At 43.6% G+C, this 24,360-nt stretch overlaps 1 protein-coding gene across 5 annotated transcripts in view; it reads left to right on the top strand.

Moving 5' to 3' along the window:
• DTNA (dystrobrevin alpha) overlaps positions 1-24,360 on the top strand; it is a 373,309-nt gene that overhangs the window by 137,142 nt on the left and 211,807 nt on the right. Inside the window, exon 1 of one of the 5 annotated variants that reach the window (XM_075584544.1) lies at positions 2,525-2,545. The exons of the other annotated variants lie outside the window; for them this stretch is intronic. The gene's annotated coding sequence lies outside the window, so the exon portion shown is untranslated. Of the gene's footprint in view, positions 1-2,524; positions 2,546-24,360 lie in introns of those variants that run through there. 5 annotated transcript variants of the gene reach the window in all.

Raw genomic sequence — 24,360 nt, 5'->3', positions numbered from 1 at the left:
ACCGCTGAATAGACTTGAGGGAGTTAGGTTACGGCCAATCAATTACGGCTTTAAGTTTCTCAGGATCCATGGCCAATCCCGTGTTGGAAATAATATATCCCAGAAAAGAGGTGGTAGACTGGTGAAAGAGACATTTCTCCATCTTGGCAAACAAACGGTTCTCTCGGAGACGGGAGAGTACAAACTTGGTATGGATGATATGGTCCTGTAGATTCTTGGAAAAGATAAGGATGTCATCCAAATAAACAATTACAAACTGATTAGGTACATCCCGAAAGACGTCGTTGATAAAGTCCTGAAAAACCGCCGGAGCGTTGCATAATTCAAAAGGCATCACGAGAAACTCGTAGTGGCCGCTACGGGTGTTGAAGGCAGTCTTCCATTCGTCGCCCTCCCGAATGCGAATAAGATTATACGCCCCGCGAAGGTCAAGCTTGGAGAACATGTTAGCACCTTGAAGTCTGTCGAATAATTCAGAAATGAGAGGAAGTGGGTAACGGTTCTTCACCATGATGCGGTTCAGTCCCCGGTAATCAATACACGGTCTGAGAGTACCGTCCTTTTTCTTGACGAAGAAGAATCCAGCTCCTGCGGGTGAATTGGAGTGCCGAATGAAGCCCTGTTTAAGGTTCTCACGGATATATTCGTCCATGGCTTCCATCTCAGGAAGAGAGAGGGGGTAGGATTTGGATTTGGGCAAAGTGTATTCAGGTACCAAGTCTATAGGACAATCGTAAGATCTGTGAGGAGGTAGTAGTTCGGATTGGGTTTTGCAGAAGACATCCAGAAAAGCAGCAAACGGAGCGGGCAATCCTCCCCTAGGGTTAGATGCATTGGCCAGCAGTCGAGGCGAAAGTATGGCTGGTGGAAAAGGCTCCTCCGACCTCGACCTCCAAGCAATAGGATCTTGGGATGTCCAGTTGATGAGAGGATTGTGCTTCTGTAACCAGGGTAAGCCGAGAGTGACCGGAGTTCCGGGGGCGTGCATTACATCAAAGGCCAAGGTCTCCTTGTGTGAATGAGAGGAAAGGGTGATGGGGCGAGTCTCCAAGGAAATATATGCCGGGGTGAGCGGACGCTCGTCAATCCCGACCAAGGCAACAGGAGACTTCTTCCTAACGAGTGGAATCTGGTTCTTTTCAGAGAAGCCTTGGTCCATGAAATTTCCTCCCGCGCCGGAATCGATAAATGCCGCAGTGGAGGTACGGAAGGTAGGACCCGAGAGAGAGACGGGAATGGTTAATTTCTTGGGAAGTTCGTTCCTGGAAAGGGGACAAGGAGATTTAGCACCCAGGGAGAGCCCCTTCGTACTCACTGGGTTTGGTCGTTTCCAGAGCGTAGTGGACATTCACGGCTCAGATGCTCGGAGGATCCGCAGTAATAACATAATCCACCGACTTGGCGAGCTTGCTGTATTGGTGTCCGGGAACACTGGACCCCAAGTTGCATCGGCCCCGGAGCCTCCAAAGCGGGTAGCGGGGAGATGGCAGGTCCTGTGGTAGGAGAGAATCTCGGAAAAGGAGCACGGAAGGGTGTAAATCGAGGAAGCTGGCATTGGAGGCGGTGTACCTGAAGGCGCTGATACACTCGATTGGCCTAGGAGATGAGTTCCTCCAGAAGCCCTGGCCTGGGTTGTTAGGCGAGCTCGTCCTTGACGGAATCTGTTAAGCCTCGCCAGAAGACTGAGACTAAAGCCTCCTGGCCCCATCGTGTCTCAGCTGCTATGGTCCTGAACTCCAAGGCGTACTGGGCCTTGGAACGACGTCCCTGGGAAAGTTCAAGCAAAGAGTCAGAGGCAGTTTCTTGGCGTGCGGGGGTATCGAAGACCTGTCGAAAGTCTCGTCTAAAGGCTGCATAATCACGGGTGATATCAGGGCGGAGTTCCCAAATTGGGGAGGCCCATGCCAGTGCTTTCCCTGTAAGCAGGCTGTACACATATGCCACTTTCTTGCGCCCAGTGGAGTACTGCTGTGGAGCCATCTCAAACTGGATCTCGCACTGATTGAGAAAACCGCGACAGGCGTGTGGATCCCCTGCATACGGTTTAGGTGACGGGATCTTCGGGCCGGAAGTCGCGGCAGTACCCGGTTCTGACGACAGTGGCGGTGCGGTCCCAGGTGGTGCCTGAAAAGAAACGTCCTGTACCTGTTGAGTGAGGAGAGCGATTTGGTCAGTTAGGGCCTGGATTTGTTGATACATGGCCGTCATCATGGAGGCCATGTCAGTCTGGTCTGCGTCTTGTGGGCTCGACATAATGTTACGCCGGTGCTGCCCGCAGACCAGACTCGTCCCTTATACTGAGGTGGGGACGTATAAGTGCACGCACCCGCAGCAGAAGGAGCGTGTCCGGAGTGTGGTGTTTTAGCGTTGCCAGGCCAGGTGTGAACAGGTGTAGCAATACTTGCCGGTACCGGTACTGAAGGAGCAAAGTGGTTGCCGTTAGCAAAAGGTCTGGGAGAGAGAGATCCGGAAGGTCGAGGTCCAAGCTGAGGTCGAGGGATGGAAGAAGCTGCAGGGTCAAGAGTGAGCCGGGATCCAGAGACAGGTAAGCACGTCCACCAAGCCGGGTCGTAACCTGAATGCAGGAAGACAAAGGGAGAGCCAGAATAGACGTCTGTAGCAGAGACTATGTCGAGCAATGTGAGAGAGGCAGAACAGGCATTAAGTACTGTGGCTGACCAATGGTTAACGGAGGCAGGCCTGGAGGAGCCCTAGGAGCAGTCCAGGATTGATTTCCATAATACGCTGCCAGGTGATAAGGTTTAGGGTTAACTAGTAACCAGCGTGTGGGAGGGAAGTGTGGCTTCACTGCAAGAGCAGTGAATAAATTAGCTGGTGCTGGAATGTGTTCCGTAACAGCAGGGGATGCATGCGCAGAAGCAACGGCAGGCAGCCCAGCACCAGACCCACGCCCCGAAGGGGAGGACAGGGAAGTCCCCTCAGCAGGGAGGCCGGGCGAGGAGGGAGCCGCACAGCCGCGGGAGCGGACAGAGGTGAGGGGAGGTCACGCTGCGACCGACGTGACCCCCGAGTCCTCACAGTCCTCACACATATACATATAGCGGTTGAAACGTGATGCTGCTGTATTTATTTATTTTATTTACAAATTAAAGCTTCAACTTTTAAAAGAAGAGCAATGCTTTCATTAAAATGGATACTCTTTTTAGTTTTTATAGTATGAATATTGTATAAAACTGAATGGTGACTAATGTGCATTACTCAATACAGTAATTACAAATGGATTTACCAGAAACCACACAGCAGAGAGAGCAAAAAAAAATAGATGTATTTGATGGTAACAGTTTATTGTCCATTCCTCCGTAACAGTTGATCAGTACAAACAGCCTGTGGCTGCTTGCTAGCTGCATAATGTATTTAGTTCCTTGCAGATTACCATGTTGCATTATGATTTCTTGGCATATACTGTTGGGCCCATTTTACTGGAATCCTTGACAAACCATAAAAAGATTTGTTAATAGCAGATGACAGTGAGGATTGTGTTTAGTTTGCGATTAGTATTGCTACACCAAAATGTACCCTTTAGAACAGGGGTGCACAAAACTGGGAGGCGCACGATTTTCCATGGGGGGGGGGGGCGCGGAGGTTGCGGAGGCCCCGCGCTCTTCCCCAAGGCATTTAAATTAAATGCCGGGGGATCGCGTGAGGCCTCTGCAACTTGACTTACCTTGTCTTCGGTGATGCATCGCTGTGACAACGTGACCCTGCGGCGTCATTTGATGCCGATGATAAGGTAAGTAGGGCTGGTGCGAGCAGGGGGGGAAAGCCCTGCTTTAGAATCCAGTGTTGCTGATGCTTTGAGATTGTAGGATTAATAGCCATGGCCTCTCCCATAACCCCTAATAGCAACATACTGTATATGGTAACATCCGGTGAAAGCAACCTGCAACATTCCAGCTTCTTACCATCATTACAGTTATACAATGTCTTTAAAAAGTTTACAGATTTAGGCTTTGTTTCTCCTGCTGAAAAATGATTTTCACTATATGTGCATGCGAATATTCAGAAATGAATACTAAAGTTGCAATAGTTGGGGAAATGAAGTACTCATTTACTCTGCCCTAACACAGCTATTTCTATTGAATTAAATGATTAGGTAGGATTATGTCACAGTTGTATTTCTAAATAGAAAAACAAACCTGGGGAATGTTAAGTGGAAGTCTGTAAAAAATATTTAGGATCCAGCCTCTACTCAATGTTACAAATACACATTTGGGATGTAATAGGCTTTTTAGGATAATTTTTTTCATGATTTTTATAGGGATTGCTTCCTTTCATAAGTATGTGGGGAAATGTCATAGATCTTCTACTTGTAAATTTATAGGCTTTTGACCACTTTCAAAATGGCATCTATAGCAGAGTGATCAAAAGGTAATTTTGGAATCTCTAATGTGAATATAAGGAGAACTCCCCCCCCCCACGAATATATACTGTATGAAACTGCGATCTTCCAAAAACGGTCATTATTTTGAATGACAATTTTGGTTTAATTACGGTGTGATCGGCTTCAGCTGATCTTATTGCATGAGGCCCTAAAAGTTCATGCATTTCTATTTTCTACGATTTCATATACTGTATGTTGTGATAACTGCTTGTGGAATAAAATGAAAAATTCTTCATATCTGAAATGATAGCATACATGATGTTTCAAGACATCGCAAATTTCTTCTTCATGTGCACAGTGTTTCCTAAAACAATTTCAAATGGGATGGAAGCTGTAACATGGAAAAAGTTAAGATAACATCCTGGCATAACCATTTAGATTTTTCTATTCCGAGTAATCTTTGGTGAACATGTTTAATCCATGCCTGGAACCTTGTGTTTGGAATAGAAGTTGGCATAACAGTAAAAGAAAAACGTTTAAAAAATGACTAAACAATATTTTATTGAGTTGATAAGCAGTAAAGGGATTGTGTTGTGGACGAAGAACACCAATGCTTTGAACATCTCAATTTCCTCTATCTACTGACTTCTGTATGGATAATAACTTTTCTCTGTTGTACAACCATTTCTATTTAACCTCTGTTTGCCTTAGGTTGTGGAATTGCCCTTTAAATTGTTCTGTATTGCTTTTCTTAATGGTAATCACGTGGTAAGCGAGAATGACATAAGGCTGAGTCCCCGCTGGCGCTGAGCTCGGTATGCACTTGGCGCGCTTACCTTCTTCCATGTGGATGGTCAAATCCCCTCTCACGCTGTGTGTGCGCGCTCATGCGCATGCACACACGTTCTCCCAAGCTTTGGGCTTGAGGAGACACTGGAGCTATACTTTCTTGCTCGGAGCAGGGTCACATGACCCTGCTCTGACCAATGACAGAAGAGAGAGGCAGGATTGGCGGAGAGCTGTAAACTGGGGAGGTGACCAGGGACCGGAGCGCTATGAACGGGGGGGTGAATGGGACAGGAGCGCTGTGAACGGGGGGTGAACGGGACCGGAGCGCTGTGGACGGGGGGAGTGCGGGTGGTGAACGGGACCGGAGCGCTGTGAACGGCGGGGTTGCGGGGGTAAACAGGGACCGGAGCGCTGTGAACGGGGGATGGGGACGGAGGGGAGGAGGCGGGGGTTGAACAGGACCAGAGCGCGATGAACGGGGGGGGTGAACAGGGACCGGAGCACTGTGAACGGGAGGGCAGGGGGTGAGCGCAGGGGGGGTGAGTGGAGTGGGGGTTTGAGAGGGGAAGGGGATAGTGCAAGGGGGAGCGGAGGGGGAGAGCATGGAGGGGGAGCGCGGAGGGGGATAGCGCAGGGGGGAGCGGGCAGGGGAGTGCAGGGGGGGAGGGGAGTGGGGGAGAGAGAGCGGAGGGGGATAGCGCAGGGGGGGAGGGGAGTGGGGCGGGGAGGGGAGCGTGGAGGGGGATAGCGCAGGGGGAGAGCGGAGGGGGAGAGGGGAGGACGGAGGGGGAGAGCGCAGGGGGAGCGCGGAGGGGGAGAGCGCAAGGGGAGCACAGAGGGAGAGTGCAGGGGGGACGAGAGAGAGCGCAGGGGGGGGAGAGAGTGCAGGGGGGGTGAGAGAGAGCACAGGGGGGGCGAGAGAGAGAGCACGGGGGGGCGAGAGAGAGAGAGCGCAGGGGGGGCGAGAGAGAGCAATGGGGAGAGAGAGAGCAATGGGGAGAGAGAGCAATGGGGGGAGAGAGATGAGAGAGGGGGGATCGGGAGAGGGGGAAGGAAGGGGGTAGAGAGACATAGAGAGAATACTGAAACACATACAGAAACACATACAGACACACACAGCCCCTATCCAGCCAATGACACGCCCCCCTCCTGTAATAGCCACGCCCCCCCACTCCTGCTCTAAAAATGTTGCAGGACACTGATCGCTCATGCTTGGAGAGCTGGTGACGTCACCACTCTGCAAGCATGAGCGAGCTCAGCGGCAGCGTGGACTTAGCCTAAGCACTAGATCCCTCACTAATGGCAGCAGTCAGTTGTTTGGGTGAGGGAAGGAAGCTTGTGTATATCTCTCTCTCTCTTTCCCCTGTTTTATCTGGCTTTATAGGACGATGTATAGGTGTCCAGCAGGATAACATAACCTCTAAGTCACTGCCCAGCTACGATGGTGCGAGGTATGACAAAGTAATGTGTTGTTTGTCAACACTTAGGGGGAAATCATGTCATTTGAATATGCAAATTATATTCAAATGATTTCAATTAACATATTTCCCAGGTATCTGAGGCATGTTCACAGGTCTCCACATACTGTATAGAGGAGTGTTTTGGGAGGGACAGTAATGGATACTTAAGAAAATGATTTTCCCTCTCCATAACCTCCCTTTCTGAGCCCTATTTCAGGGTTCTTGATGGGAGTAAGTGCTAATACATACTTATAGAAAGACCACAATGTTATGCTACAATAACAAGACATTGGGCTACAATAACGTGACATTTGTCCTATGCTAATGAGATTCAGCCAGTTGTTTTTGGATACAATTAGCTTTGTGGGTACGTGTTAACCCTGGGAAAATAATGTCTGTTTCTTTAACATCATGTTCTGAACCCTGATTTAACAAAGCATTATGATCTAACCTTTAGATGTTAGATTATTTATTAAAAGAGTATTCCTCCTGCCCTCAGAGGCCTAAAATATTAACTGTGACCCTTCTTTCCTTACATTTTCAATGTACTAATTATATACAGGGATTACAATAAATCAGTTATGAACATAAATATTAGAAAGCTCACGGAATTTGAGACTTGCCTAGGCATAAAATCAGAGATACTTTCCTGCAATGCTGTTTGTGTTCCATATACTGCCGGTCCACCTCTGCTCCCTTTCTTCATCTCCTGGGCTGAGAACTGCATGGTATATACTATAAAAGCTGAGAGTATTATACAGAACTCTCTCTTGTAGTAAATATTAGAGATCTATAATTAAAACCCAACGGGTGAATTAATTAAATATTTGTTCAGCACTTGTACAAAAGGACAGCTAAGTCTATCATGTATATACTGTACCTCTCTCTATCATGCACATACTTGGAGTATAAAGCTGAAAATTATATTTGCTAATTGCTTCCTAGTGTGTGATTTAATTTTTTTTTTATAATTTTTTAACAGCACGCAGATTAAATGTTACTTTGAGTAGTAAATAAGGTTTTATTTTGTAGACTACATTCTTCAGTCTAAGTAAAACTTAAATCACGTTCTTTAACCTAAAATGGATATATTGTGTAATTCTTGTCTTAGTGTTTTACTTTGCAGTTTGCCAAGATTTCAGTGTTTACACTGTAATGTTAAGGATTTTTTTGCTGTCGCTGTAACCCTCACTCTGCTTGGAATAAAGCTATGTATGATTGGGCCGAGCTGCGTATAGTGGAAGTGCGACAGCACGTGCTGCTTTTCTTCTGTTCCTTTGCTTTCTCAGTTAGACATGCACAATGTTCTAAATTGACCTTTCTCCCCACAATGTTTAACATCTCCGTAGATATATTTTAGAATGATCTGCAACTACATAGAAAATGGTTAAAGGTGCAAGTCTGAAAAAAGAACTTGGATATTTGATCATTTTTATAATATATATATATATAGATTTTTGCCCATACGTAGCACTGGAGATGGTTTTACACGTAGAATTCTGGGATTCATGCTTTTGTAAAGCTTTATTCTTAATTTTAATCTTTTTATTTTATTTATATCATCACACAGAAACTACTGTACTGAAGTCGTTACCCATAACCTGTATTGAATTGCATGTACTGAAACGGATAGTCCGCTTCCATAATAGGAGTAGCATTGATAGGCTAGATCAGGGCTCTTCCACTGGCGGCCAAATGCAGCCTGCCAAGGTCCTTGATGTGGCCCTTGGACTCTCTGCTCCTGCTAGTTTCATACTTCGGTCTAGGACATTTGGTTGCGGCCGTGTCACCGCGATCAAATGGCCATAGGAAGCTGCCGCCAGCCGCTAAGGTAAGTAAACCGCGTACCCTAAACCATCTACCCCTTACCCTAAAACCCCCTTACTCTAATTGCTAAAACCCTTTTATGAACACCCTATGCTAAAAGCCTTCAATTAACCCCCTACCCTAACCAGTAATAAAACTTACCTGGGAGGTTGCCGGCGGCGGGGATTCCAGCGGCGAATCAGGTGCGGCGAAGAGTCCATCCGCAGCGAAACGGCCGCAACCAAATATCCCATTCCGTCATATTAGTTGCTTAGGCACCTATGTGCAGTTTTCCACCCTCAAACTAACTTGTAAGTTCAAGTAATGTAAATATATATGGTACAGATGTTATAAAATACTTGCTAAATGTTGAAATATAATTTGACACATTTTAAAAATGTGGAAATGATTACAATAAGTTTGTGGCCCCCTACTTCTAAATGTTTTCTGATCTGGCGCCTTGGGAGCTACTGTAGTTGAAGAGCCACAGGCCAGACAGCGCTAAAATGTGGGTTGTTTTTTTCTCCAACACATGAGTTAATATGGGTTAATCTCAGGACTAAGAGTCAGGGACTTTGACCATAGTGAATTTTTAGTTATTATGTATTCAGAAGTCTGACGCACTAGATAACAATATCGAAAGCGTGTGATATTTTAATCTTGTGTCTCAGGCTTACATCACGGTTAGTGTGTAAAGATGCTTTATAATATGACAAATACGCCGGGATTCACAAAGCGCCGATGCAGGTTATTGGCCCATGGTCCAACATTATCTGCCATTGTTTTGAATAGCAGTTAGCGGCGGATCCAGTGTGTTAACCCGCAATAGAATCTCCCCCATACAGTGCTGAACAGGTCACATTTTGGGTGTGTCAATATTTAAGCAATGTACATGTTATAATGGGAGGTGTCAAATTTTGGGTACCTGTCTTTCATTTTTACTTTTCTTAGCATTTAAACAGCACCTAGATACTGGCATCCCATACGGCGGTAAGGATCTCTGGAAGTAAGTAAGGAGTCCCCCTGCTTCAATCCTATAAAAAGAAACAAAAAAAAAAACATGCTGCTTGGACTGCTTATTTAAAAGAGAAATGCAGTGTAGAAAGAGAAGGGAGAGAGAGAAAGTAGAGGAGAGAAGGTGGGGAAAGAAAAAAGTCAAACACACTATTTTGCAGAGGGCAGGGTAGGTGGGCGAAGCGCGCATGGGCTGAGCCCCTAGTACATAAAAAAAATCCTGTATACTTAAGCTACATTTTCTTTGCTTTGATACAGTACATATGGTGACTATGAATGTTTTTTTAAAAATAACAAATTTCTATTATTCCAAAACTATCCACGTTTGTATTTTTCTCTGATTTTACACATTGTATGTTTTTCCAGACCTGTTTTTCCATGCCTCAGTATGTTGGTGCACATAAAGTACCATTAGTTTGTTTGAAGGAGAGTGATGGAGCCACTCCCAAATGTCTTTAACTCAGCAAAGAAAAACTGAAAACGTAGGGGAAACATCCATGGGTGTTGGGCTTAACCCTTTGAGTGCCCCAGCCACGGAGTCATGTGACTACGTCATGGGATTTGGGCTCGTTTCCCAAGGGAGATTGCGTTGTGCGCTCCTGCCAAGCACTGAATGCGATCTGGCCATATGAGGAGGACTCGTCTTCCGTTTAACTCATCACTGACAGCCCAGTGACGTGAACGCTCTGAGGAGCCAGAGGCTGCCGTGGCCAACTGGCACTCAAATTGCTAAAGCAGCAATCCCCCTACACATTTTTCTTTTTTACCCCCTGTATTTTACTGGATGGAAAGCAGGGGTCCTCCAAAGCTGATCTGCACTATTTTCGCAGCCATTGAAATCCCCTGGTTAAAGTTAGGCAGTAATACCAGTAACTTCGCTGGGAAGTTTCTTAGGAACAGGGGACCATCCACTTCCCAACCTGTTAAATAAATAAAAAGCTGTTTTTTTTTTAGGGGGAATTGCTCCTTTAACCACTTTTATTCCAGAATCACCAGCTACCCTGGCAGGTCATTATTAATTGTATTGTGTTTTCATTTTGTACAGAAGCAATTATTGGAGAAATCAACTCTTAGTAGAAGCGACTCCTTGAAATAATAAAATACCAGGTTTGGCGCCAAGAATCGGGTTGAGATCTAACTGCATCAGGTACAGGAAGGTTATTGTCGAGCACAAAGACATCAAACAGGAAAGTTATGGCAAAGTTGTACCTTACCATTAACTGAAACAGTAAAAAGCAGTACAAATGGGCAACTTTTTAAAATGATTTCTTATTTAGATCTTAAACAAAGGATGTAAAAAGGAGGGGGGATGGGACTGGATCTGTGTTTTAGCGCACGCCTGACTTATATGCATTCTATGAAATATAATATGCACATACTGTGCATTACATTCTCTGTGCTTCCACACAGGCAACAAGAAACAGGTTTACAACATGGCAAAATCTTATTCAAGACTGCAGTTGAGTACGAATGCATGAATACAATGGGTATGAATACAGTTCAGTAGGCGTCTTCTACACTGAAGGAGTTAAATCACATTAAGTAATTGCCCATGTCAATTTCCTGTAACTCATTATGATATATGACAATTTCTCCCTGGTCAAAGTTAACATTTTCCCTAAGCAAAGTAGCATGACAAAAATAGTTTCCCATTCCTGTACAGGTGCTTCTTTCTAACTGCCAGGGTGCAGGTCTGATATGTGAAATGATAGCAAAGCTGTAAATGCTCAGAACACAAAAATCTATTGTTCTTTATTTCCAAGGCATGTGTTCTTGTGTGCTCGGCAAATGCCTAAGCACACCATCCTCTAGTTCAGGGGTGCGCAAACTGGGAGCGTGAGATTTCTGGGGGGCGGGCCGGTTGGGGGGGGTCCCCCTCAACGATTTGAACCCAAGTGTTTACGGGTCTATTATAATAAAGGTTACTACACTTGGTTTTCATGGTATTATTTGTTCTTAATTGTTAAGAAAAAAAGGGCTGCCAGCAACTTGCCGGTAAGTCCGTTATTTACAGGTAAACGTAAATAAATAAGTACATACAAACTCTTACATCTGCAATGCGTCCTGTAGCTGCAGCATATGATCACAAAACAAACCTTCCATCACACAGATAATAGTCAGAATATGGAATGTTATGTTGACGGGGATGCTTGGCAGCCATGCTCTATGTTTCTGGGAATCTGGCAACTGTGACTATGCAGATTTGGCACCTTCTCTACCACTCGCGTATTTCCCAATTTGTCGCTGTCTTGCGATTGTAATTTCCTTTGCATCGTGATGATCCACATCCACAGGCGTGGATATAACAATATTTAAACACCAACGATTATTCGTATTTAATTGCTGTTCAGCTGGTTCAAAAGAGAAAAAGGCCTAGTGTTACATCTAACTTGGCTTAAACTATTATATAGTTAAATACTTATCTGTATATCTTCTCATAAGCAAGGGTCATTTAGTTAAATTCTTTGGCCAAAGTATTTCAAGCCTACAACTAAAGATGGACGAATCTGTCAAGATCTGTTTCCCAGAATTTCCCCGAGCTTTCCATTCAAAATCTGTTCCGTGGTGTAAAATCCGTCTACAGATTGTTCCAGTTTCAACCCATGCGAATTAATCCAAAATCGCCATTGGGAACAATCCACTGGGGGGATTTTAACAATCCTATCCACTAACGCATTGCGGAAATCCACTGATTGAATTGTCGGTGATAAAAAACAAAATCCGGAAAAGACGATCGCCCTTTTTGAGACTGATTTGTGGAAATCCACGGACCAAACAAACCAGCTAATCTGAGGCGGATCCAAAACCAGAAACAAAATGTGCCCATCTCTACCTACAAGCTCTTCATGGTCCATCTGTATCTGTATGGCCCATCTGTAAATCCTAACACTGCTGCAAAACAAAGAAATGCAAAGCGCATCAATCCTTAGAATACATTTGTGCTGAGTGATAAGTGAATGAATAATTGACTTTAATAAGTGGAAAACAAAATACAAAATGATACAATACAACCCATTATCAGATTGCAGCAGTATAGATACAACAATTGGAGGGTAACTCCCAGGAACCACATGCAGGGTAGAAAAGAAACATAAATAGTTCAATTCTGTGTAACACAGTATGTACAGTCTGGTACAATGGTATAACCCTAAAGGGTTAACATGTACTGTAATGTATTTAATGTAAGATTATATCCCCTATTCCATGCTTATTTAGCTAATGTTTCCTATGTATATAATGGCCAATATATACATAGGCGAGATAGGGCTACCACCATACTTTAAGTACGGTATTTCGGCCCGTAGTCAGGTTCCGATAAATATCGGAATGTGATGTCTATGGCATGAGATTACCTAACAAATCCGATATTTTTTAACGGACAAAAAAAATGTGTTATGTTTTAGTGATGCAACGTTCATGTATTGCACTATAAAAAAAATTCTCTGGGCCGGGCCATAACGGTTGTACAGTACAGTAAGCTTAAAATACTTTGGCCAAAGAATTGAACTAAATAACCCTTGCTTATGAGTCGATATACAGATAATCAGTGTTCGATAAACTAGGGAAAAAACCATTGCCCCCCACGAAAGTCTCTCACCCCCCCAAATAAACTCCATCACTACCCCCCTCATGACTCTTACCTGTGGCGGGGGTCCGTCGGCGTTGTGCGCAGATCTCCATCTTCTCCCCTGCAAATTGTACTCTTTCCCCTGCAGGTTCTGAAAAAATGGCTGCAATAAAAAAAAAAAAATAATAATAATAAAAAAAAACAACACATTCAAAATATACTGAAGAATTTTTTGAATAAAAATAAAAATTTATAAATCCATTGGTTGCTACTGTATTTAGGCCCTTTCAGTGGGCTCTAACTCCAACCCCATGGATGTCACCTGTGGGGTCACACAAGACTCTGTTTTGGGCCCCTCTTTGTTCAGTCTTCATTAATGGTCTATGGAAAGAAAAACCTTAGCGCATAAACATTAAAAATTCTAAATTGGATTAATTCCTACAAAATCTGAAAAGATCAGCAATGGTGTTTGAGCAAATAGGTCACCGAGATTTCTGAGGACAGAGCATGAAATGCTGATATTTGCAAACAATTTACATTTATTAAAATACACATAAAACACAATAAAATGTTGACAATTACATCAATAATAACACATTTGTAAAGCCTTTACCTTGATACAATTTTACCAAGTTGCTGAGGTTGTTATAGAAATTGCAACTCAAGTCCAAATATTTGGGTATCCTGTATATGTAATGTGTCCAAAAAAATGAAGTGGATAAGTGAGCTGGGCTATATCACACACATAGGAATAGTGTGTACAAATTGCGGATTCCACTAGTTGTCGATAGTATCCTCATAAGTTATATTTTTATTCTGATGTCCACTTGTGTCTTGTATATATTGCAAGCTTTTTGCCGGGTATGTGGGGGAAGGGGGTGATATTAGCCTCTTCTTTAGAGATGGTATATCAATCTAGTATGTTAATTTTTGATCGGAGCTAGCATCAAATTGAAGTTGCATATTTTTTACCTGTAAGGTGACTACTTCTATTGGAAGCTGTTGATTTCTGAAGAAATAGGTATATCTTCTTAGGTGCGTTCTTTCAGATCTTTGAGTGTTTTAAAAAAAAAAAAAAGCAGTATCGCCGGGGTACTACAGACTGCCACCACTATCGATCGCGTGTTCCCGCTAGAACCGATACCTTTGTACAGCTTTGCTGCGGGAATATGCTGCCTGGATCGTAACCTCCTCCAGTCGCGTCTCTGGTAGCGTGTCTCGGGGGCATCACTCCAAGACGCCAGACCGTAGCCTCAACACAGGGACTCCTCTGTACTCCACAGTCCTCTCTGTACTCCAACAATACCTCAGTTCGTCTGATGGTGTGATGCTCCAAACACCTCGGGTATGCGGTCCTTCACAGCAGGCGTCTCTCCACCACCGGATTGAGCACCGCTGTCCTCGCTCTCCCCACACGGACTGGAGCCGGCAAGCAGACCTCTAGAACTCAATATGCCGCTTTGTCCTGCAATGTAATTACAATACACATCACTGCGATATGCTCAAAGAACTAGATTGGCTATCCCTGGAGTCTAACCGCAAAGTAAATTTTTCCTGTTTTGCCTTCAAATACTTTCTGGACAGGCTCCTCACACATACCATGCACAGCTCTTATAATAATAATAATAGGATGTTCTTGTATAGCGCTGCTAGTTTTACGTAGCACTTTACAGAGACATTTTGCAGGCACAGACCCTGCCCGTGGATCTTGCCCAAGGTCACAAGGAGCCGACACCGTGAATTGAACCAGGTTCCCCTGCTGCAAACTCTGCGCAAGTCAGTGTCTTTACTCACTGAGCCGCTCCTTCTCCTTATCACCTGATCCAAGACTCCAAAAGACTGTACATGGTCCCAAGGTTCCATAAAGAATCTGGTTGCTACTTCTCTTATTGTGCACCTCACATCTGGAACAACCTACCAGAGACTCTCAAAGCCACCACCAGTCTAAGTTTTTTCAAGACTTCAGCTTTCACATTTTAAACTTGTCTGTAACTGTTACATATGCCCATAACATACTATCTTTACCTGTTTATGAAATGTCTTTAAATAGAATATATAACCTCTGTTCATTTAGTACAACCATTTATTGTCATCATAAATATGAGTCCAGGACACTTAAAAACTAAAGGCAACCAAAACCAAAGCCCAATGGCTAAAAGAAAAACCCTACCTCAAATCATAAAAAACAATCCAAAGCCAGATGGCTAACAACAAAAAATACACTCAAAACCAGAAACAAAAAATCCAAAGCCGAACGTCAAAAAAGCCTAAAGTTAAATTTAAAAATCCCAAATTCGATGGCAAAAAAAAAGTTAAATAAATCCAGGACCGGTTGCCTAATTGTAATCCAGTGCTGTCCTGGGGCTACAACGTTTGATCCTCAGTTTGTCACAAAACCCTTGATCCTCTGCTGAACGAAGCCTCTTCTTCTGTAAGTACTTCTGTTCTATCTTTTTTTTCTTGAAAGATTTCTTCGCTTGTTGCTTCAGCCACCACATGTGGCATCTTCAGTAAATTCCAGCCTTCTGAGAGGGCCCAGCCTTTTATATCGCCTGGGTCTTCCAAGTAGGTCTGATGTCACCATGTGTTTGCTGCACTTTTAGATGACCGGTTGGGAGGGTGCAGGGGATTGGTAGGGGCAACCCCAAGCTTGCCTTAGCAGTGAGTAAATCATTGCATGGCACCACTAAGGTAGCCAAGGGGGATACAGATGTAACAAGACTTACTCTCTCCGTGGTCACAGAGAAAAATGTGGACGAACGCATCCCGATCGCACCCCACCTGGCAGCCACAAGGACAGTTAGACTTGCTGCCCAGAAGGGATAACACTGTGGGGGTCCTTACTTTTGAATGGGACCCGGCAGTGTTATCCTTCGCTTGATGAGCCATGGGCTGGGGAGACAATACCACTACTCACCTTTCAGATAAGCAGTGCACGTTCGCTCGCGTTTTATTATTTTTTGTACATAGGTTTGTAACACCCCCTACTGTATCTGTATCTCATGAAACAGGGGGTCCCCAGATCTGAAATGAATGGGATTGCGCTCCGGAGACCCCCCCGCTTCAATCCTGTGTACAAAAAAAAAATAATAAAAAGTGCAAGAACTGCTGCAAGTGCTGCGCGAGGAGACAGACTGCTTCTCTCTGCACAGCTCTTACAGACTGGTGGCTGGCCTGGTAGGATTAAACCTGCGGGGGTCCCATCCAGAAGCAGTGCCCCCCGCAGCATTAATCCTTCTGGAAAATGTACTGTCCTCCTGCATGTGAGAGCTGTAACCGCGATGCAGCTGTGCTCCAGCCGCATAAGCCACTCCAAATCGCGGCACTGAGTGCAGTAAGACTTACTAGATCTGTGGGTAGTGTATTTTTTGGTGCGTTAACCTCTGATGCCTATGGTATACCATGGTAGCCACAGGCATCAAAGGGGTTAATGTTACTTCTCCCATAGAGTTCTGTAATAATGGATATTACAGACGCCTTTGATATAAAAGGCGATCATGTTAATTCCCGCATCGTGACTGGGGTCAAATATCGCACCCGGTACATTATAAATGCAATCTTGATTACCTTTGCCTTGAAATTGTGGTAATAACGCCTTTTTTTGTCCTTGTGCAATATTAACTCCTTTTCAGTGGAGCTTGATGTAGTCGGATCCATCTTCTTTTAGTTTTGTTTAAAAATGTTTGTTCTTCTCAAGCTTGATTTAGGGTTTCAGTTAGGAGACTTTCATAGCTGGACATTCATTTTTCAATTCCTTGCCAGGGCTATGCAGAGTAATGACGATATTAAGTGTTATTTATGCTGTGCGAGTGGAGATACATTTACTGAGACAAAGTTTGTAGCAGAGCATTGTTTATGCATCACATACCAGGATAATACATCACGTAGTGAAGAGGGATTAGCAGAAGCTTGTTGCTTTTAGCAATAAGAGGAGGAACAGAGAGTGGGGAACACTCAGGACATTGTGATAAATAGCTAAGAAAAACAGTAAGTGAACCTGAAGGAGAGCTCAGTGACTATAATGTCTGTGGAGACAAAACCAACGTTTTGTTGCGACTTACTATTGCAAAAAAACGGCACCATTTTTATTTCCCCAAGGGGCAGGAAAAACAAGCAACTTAACCGTTAAGTATCTTAGGAACAAGGGGATCCCTGGAGCGAAGACTAGAAAGGTCAGCCCCAGTTTCAAATGGGTAAAACAAAAAAAACGCAAAGCAGAATTGGTCTTTTTCCTGATTGCCTTCAGGAGACCGGGAGACTAGGAAACAAAACCCAGGGAGCCTGCGGGAGGATCGCCGTTTGGGATCGTCAGTAATTTAACATGAAGGATATTTCAAAATGGCAACCATGGTTTAGTACAGGGGTGCGCAAGGTTTTCCAGGGAGGGCACAGCGGTCGCAGAGGCCCCGCACTCTTCCCCAAGGCATTTAAATGAAATGCCGGGCGATCGCGTGAGGCCTCTGCAACTTCACTTACCATGTCTTCGGCGACGTGGTGTCAAATAACACTGCAGGGTCACGCCATGTTGCCATGGCAACGTAATGTTGCGTGACCCCGCAGCGTCATTTGACGCTGAAGACAAGATAAGGAGGGGGGCGCGAGCAGGGGGGAGAGCAGGCAGGGGGGCACAGGGGGGAAGTTTGCACACCCCTGGTTTAGTATATCAAATTGCATCCCTACGAAGGAGGAAAGAACTAAAATTGATAGGAAAGGAAACATCTGGGAATTTCTCATCTACAACCCACAGGGGCGCTGAACTCCAGACCTCATGAGCCACCAACAGGTCAGGCTTTAAGGATATCCCAGCTTCAGCACGGGTGGCTCAGTCAAAGACTGAGCGACTGATTCAGCCACCTGTGCTGAAGCTGGGATATCCTGAAAACCTGACCTGTTGGGGGGGGGGGTATTGAGGACTGGAGCTGAGCACCTCTGCTTTGCAGGCACAAAACAGTATCAGCAACGTGTCTTAGGCGAGGTTCTTAGCCTTCCATCTGCAGATAATTCATTTTACATTGTGCCAAGAAAGGTTTTAACCTGCTTGTGAACCACTACATTCTTTACAAGTTATAGCGATGCGTGCACATTGCTTTGAACCAGTGCTGCTCTTGAAATTGTTGTTCACTGTGCCAGCCAGTCTCCAATCCTTCCTATTGCTCTCTCTGGTTAAGGGTTAAGCACAATTAATAATGTGGCTTACATGCACTTGAGTTGTTTTATGGTGTGACAGAGGTGGTAAAAGAATATGAGGTTAATGCTTTTTTTCTCCTGTTCACATGATTTACGACTCAATTACTACTGCCATGTAGAAACTGAGAATATCAGCCTGAATTTTCTCTGTTAAACTCCAAATGAAAAAGGGTTATAAAATGTAAATAGCAGACTTCATTTTATTCAAAGGAGTAGTAAAAAGTATTATTTGTCCATATGACCCCACAATAAAAAATACATGGTTTGTGAGGTAAAACAAATAAGCTACATCTTAGGAAATATGTTAGTCTGGTAATACAAACATGGTGATTGTTCTGGAAACATAATTGCTTTGTAGCTATTTTATTCTTTTTTTATTTATTACTTTCAATTTAAAGTAGTTTTTTGTTCACATGGCATAAAATTAAAAAAAAAACATTGTTTATAAAGATATAAAGTCAACAAATTAATGCAACATTAACCCCAGTCTCAAAGAGCTGAGAGCATACAAAAAACTATTGTACCAAAATGTGTACGGAAATGCAGTTACTCTCTTCAAAGCTTGCAAAGTTTAATTTGAGCCCAAAGATAGTAATTATTACATTTAAGATTTAATATATAAAAATAGCACACAGTTTGGTTACAGTAAAAGAATATTACAAACATACAATATAGAAATGCAGACAGTTAATACATATGTAGACACCACTTTTACCAACGTAACTTCTACTTTTGTATGAGAAAATAGATATCTTGTCGCGTATTTCAGAAACAATTATGGGTTTTCCCCACAGAGGCAGCTCCCTTGAGTGACAGGGGAAGAGGTGGGACAAGGCCTGAGTTCTGCCCAATCATGGGTTCAGACCTTGTACCTTCCTCCCACTGTACTTAAGGGGTTGCACCACCCAATTTGAGCAGTGTCTCTACCGTTGAGACAGGTATCACGCAGGATTGTGCATTGTCATCCCCTGTTCCTCTTCCCCTTGGGGGAGAGTGAGTGATTAGCTTTCCCCTGTCCCTGCTAGAGGGGCAGGGAAGAGTAAGGTCTGCTTCAGGTGTCCTAGGCCCAGAGTGGAGGCCCAGGGACCATCCAGAAGTTGGAGACCTGCAGTGAACTGTATTGGGCAGTAGCCTGTGATACTGTCAGCAGAGGGCCAATAAACCTGTTCCAGTTATCTATACCTCCTGCCGAGTGTGTAATCTTACTGTGGAGAAGAGGAGTACGTTCTTCTGTGGGAGATTGCCTCCATATATCTGGAGTTTGCAGCAGATGGAGGTGGTGTACCCAGGAAAAGACAACGGAAATGTACCCCAGAAACATGTCCTGTTCTCTCCAGCAACATCATCGGAGACTCAGATCTACTGTAAGCCTGCAGATATGCACCACACACCATGTAATGGCCAAATCTCCTAGAGGGTGCGGGAAACAGTACAGTATAAGAATTGAATATGCAGAGCTGTGCAAGACGATCCCCAGCGTACAACTGAAGATGTAAAACATTTAACCAAGATATGGGGAATAAGACTATCGAAGGTAACAAAAGTTTAAGGAACGCTAAGCAGCGACTTATCCTTGGGAAGAACCCGATCATCACACACAAAGAAGATGAGCAATAAAAGACTACACTTAGAAAGAGAGTTGATAACTTCTACAGTACATGAAATTGTACAAGAGCACAGGTAACACATGGCATGATTTGGCAGAGGAAAATAGGAGAAGAAACCACCAAATATTCCACCATACATTCTTCCAGAAGTGGCAATGGTAATAACATCCAAGAAGAATGGGAAGGCTCCCTCGGAAGATGGAATTACATCTGGAGTTTTGAAAAAAACTGGGGGAGTAGGGAATTTTCTTGCAACGCTTTTTACAGTGATTTCGCCTATGATTTGCAGATGACATTGTTTTTTTTCCCCTACAAGTCCAGAAGACCTCTAGCAGCACATCAGAGAACTTGGTGAGATGGTGAGCCTCCATATGAAACTCAGCAAGATCAAAGGGATGTTCAACAAACTTGTCAACTCAAAATAAATGGACTAGAAGTTGAAGGCTAGTATCAATCGATCTGAACCTTTCGAATGAAATCAATAGGAAAATGAAGATGGGATGGAGCGTATTTGAAAGAAACAAGATGATCTTTCAAGGGTACTTTCCATTGTGCATCAAAAAGAAAATGTTCGACCAGTGTATTCTGCCGGTGCTCATGTATTGATGTGAAACTTGAACCTTACATGTAAAGACCGTTCAAGAGATTCAGGTGACGCAAACAAGTATGGAGAGATATACTGTATGCTGGGAATTAAGTGTTTAGCTTTCCTAGGTTATTATCTTTATTTCAAATTAATTTCCTGGCTAAATGTACCAATATTTAGTTAAAGACAGTGCAAATTTAATAGTATAGTAATAATGGATCATTCCTGATGTTGTCAAACTCTGAAAATCCCATCTTCTACTTTACAAACGTGTTCTAATGACATGGCTGAGGGGCTATGTCTGTATGATTGGTGCTGTTTTCACCAAAATCTAATATTTATAAGTATTTTTAAATTCTTTAAGGTAGTTTGTTAATATGGTTAGCTGAGAGTGGGGAATAGTTTGATGTCCCCTGGATACTCCCTCTCTCCCCCCATCCCACTCCTCTTTTCTGTATTGGCTTTCTGATAACAGGGTGGTGCGAAGGCTACATAATGTAAAGCACTTGATCAGCATGATTGACTGCCCCTGTTCAGCTGCCTCCTAAGAATTGTACATTGCAATTCATTTTCAGAGGAACAATAAAAGCCAAATCCTTGATTTTAGCATGGTTACATTTGTCTAAGGAAGCCAATTAGATTGTTTTAAAAGTTTTTTGTTTTTTTTAACCTGGCTACATAGGATTTGCACCATTAAATATGAAATAAAGCAAATGTGATTTAATGATAGCCATAAGAGAGACGGTGTTATGCATTTCCGCTATTTTTATAGGCTCAAACATTTGAAATGTATGGTCATACTCCATCAGTGGATTACACAGCATTGCTGTAATATGATTGAAAGAATAAGAACAAAGAGGGGGAACGAGTGATCTCTGTGGTTTTAAAGTTTATCTTGTTTGAGACCCATAACATTCCCTTAGCATAGTTCTTATTATAATGCATATCTGTAATAACTATTACTATCGTTAATATCTAGCAGAAACCTGCATTCTTTCTATATTCTGATGCATTATGTGTTAAAAATAAAAATGTTATGCAGGGATGTTTTCCTAAATGAGATTTGAAACCATTTTGGATTAATTATTCAGATGTAACCCTAGTGTATTCTAATGTTAGCAATTTACCAGGTGCCCTTTCAGCTAAATTTATCACGGGAACAGATATAAATAGCCCAGTTATAAGCAACAGCAGTGGGAATTGCTAACCTTTCCACAACTAGATCTATTTCTATAGCTTGGTGAGTTTTAAATCTCACTGCTTGCCATCAATCACAAGATTTTGCAGCCGGTTATGGTTAAAGAATAGGAATACAGTGAATGTTTGTTCTTCACAGTGCAGTCAAAGATAATATAAAATAATAGGGATCCCCTCGCTATTTCTGCAACAAGGAGCTGATTTAGGTAGGCGCCATTGTGATTGTCTTAAAATATAATAAGAGGTCTTAAACTCTTTGGGGCCTAATCTATAAGCCGTCATAAAAAAATCGCTGGGCCGTTTACGCAGCCAGTTTTTGGAGTGTTGCCATCGCGGTATTCAGAAAGCCTCGATTACCTGTGATAACAAAATTCCCAAAACGGGTGAGTAGCCGGCGACGTGATGATCACCTCAAAAGGGCTCACCTGGCGATTTGTTCCAGCTGCAGAGAGAGCTGGACAGAGAGAGCCGCTTCTCCCTGCGCAAAGGATCCGGTGAAAGAAAAATGGAGCACAGCAGCGAAAAAATGGGAGGGCTACAATACTAAATCTAAATAAAATCAATTTAATGAAAAAAAAAGTGACAACATGGCACAGGTAAGGTAAGTAGACTCTTTTTTTTTCACCGGATCCTCTGCATTTATCTTCAGGGTGAGGTACGCCAACACAGAATGGGCGGCATCTTACTGTGAGTAGGCAATATTAGAGACACGCTCTGTATCTGTGCTCAGAGAAAATGCATGTATCACTTAGTCCTGTAATAAATCCAATAATTCACATCGCTTTCCTCATCAACACAGGCAATAATCCAATAATGACTTGCTAGCAGATGTAGTCAAATAATACTCTACAGAGTACCTCTACAGCGTCATGTGAACCCTGTTTGTCTTGTTCCTCAAGAAAGAAGCTTATTTTTATTGTACCTGATCCAGCCACCGTCACATCTTTTTTCTACTGTACAGTATATGCACCCCCCAGCAGTGCACTGCCTGCACGTCCCCTCCAGGGATACATCCTACTTACTGTGAGTACCATAATTTCCTTACCACATTATAAACAGTGGGAGGAATATTGCTGAACATTGCAAATATAAGCTCTAGGGAGGTAGTCCAATAAGGAGGGTGCTGTTTATTAACAGTTGCTATCTGCATTATCAACCAGGACATTATATATGTACCTCCCTTCACTCTGAGCCTTATACCTTTATTATTAACTAGACTCTGTGATGCCTTGATAGTTCTTTCTACAAGCAAGTTGATACTTTTTACCAGTTACAAGACTGTCATTTTATAGCCAAGATTTGGAAGCACTGGTCTATGGAACTTTGTTTCTTTTTTGTTTTCCCTGCGCATAATTCGCCAGCTATCGCAAGATTTTAATATACATTTTAATACTAATGTAGATGAGATGGGGCTCTCCGGTGCAGAACCATGTTGATTTGAGGTCCGGGGACCCCCTGCTTCCTGAGATACAGGCCCCGTTATGGGATGCCGGTATCTCCTATGCATTTAAATGTCTCACATTATGTGACCGTGGGAGGAAAATGCCTAGGAGATACCGGCACCCCATAACAGGGCCTGTATGTCGGGAAGCAGGGGGTGCCCGGACCTCAAATCAACGCAGTTCTGCTCCGGAGACTCCCTGTTCCTCTACACTAGTATTAACATTTATATTAAAACAGCTTCATTACCTTAGCGGCTAGCCATTAAGGCAGTGAAGGGTTTAAACCTCAATAGCCTGTTTCTTGGGGCAAAGGGGGTGGGTGAAGGGGGTAGTAGTCCCAGGGTGGGTGCTTAGGCCTGCCTGGAAGGTCGCAGGAGGAGATAACCCTTCATTACCATAGCGGTGGGAACCGCTATGGCAATGAAGGGGTTAACCAGTTCCGCTACCCCCCGGAAGGCCTCAACACCCAACCTTGGAGCTACTACCACCTCCACCCAATACCTCTACCCCCAAGAAAGAAATATAAACACAACATCCGCTACAGTGCGGCTCAGGTTACTGTTCACAATAAACCTACTCCTAGATAACCAGCACAAAGATCTCTAAACATTCACACAGGTCAGATTTTGGGATGGTTTAAACACGTAAGAGAACCCTATCCCTGTGTTCTGAGCATATTGTGGGCAGCTCTCCACTATAAATTTGGGAGACCACTACTATCACAGCAGCGGCATAGGAACGCTGAGTCAAGTAAACAGTTATACTCACACAGACACGCGGTTCAGGGAACGAGAATCACCATACCGCTACAATCTGTGTATATCCACTGCTGGTACGAAATAGTGTCAGGAGACTAATTTACAGCTAACACTGCGGGCGAGTGTTTGTAAAGACCACAACACAAAGCTAGGAACCTACATTATATAACAGCCACGACGGAGAGGCTCCCGGATTTACCTGCGACATTGATAACTGGTTATAGAAAGATAATCATAAGACTGCTCCATTTATAGCAGCAATCAAGTATATTCTTCACTTTTTACCCATTCAATGACACAGAGCCCCGAAGATCTCAAACCCCACATACTACTTAGGACTTAGGTCTCGGACTTGTACTTAACATATTATCCAAAGGATATCGGTACGTTTCATTCATTTACCCGTAGGGCATTTCTCTGTCACAAGTCATTAATTAGACCGTCATGATCATAACAGCGGAAGAGAAAAGCTGACTCAGACAAATGAGTAACTAGGCTAGAGATACAGCCAATACTCTGCGATTAGCCAATGTGAGAAGTGTTAGAAACATAGCCAGAGACTTACCTTTCAAATAACAGCCACAGCTGACAGGCTCACGAAGCA

Source organism: Ascaphus truei, chromosome 2 (genome assembly GCF_040206685.1).
Source record: "Ascaphus truei isolate aAscTru1 chromosome 2, aAscTru1.hap1, whole genome shotgun sequence".
Lineage (NCBI taxonomy): Eukaryota > Metazoa > Chordata > Amphibia > Anura > Ascaphidae > Ascaphus > Ascaphus truei.
The sequence above is the reverse complement of the archived record's forward strand: the minus strand, read 5'-3'. Positions and strand labels throughout refer to the sequence as shown.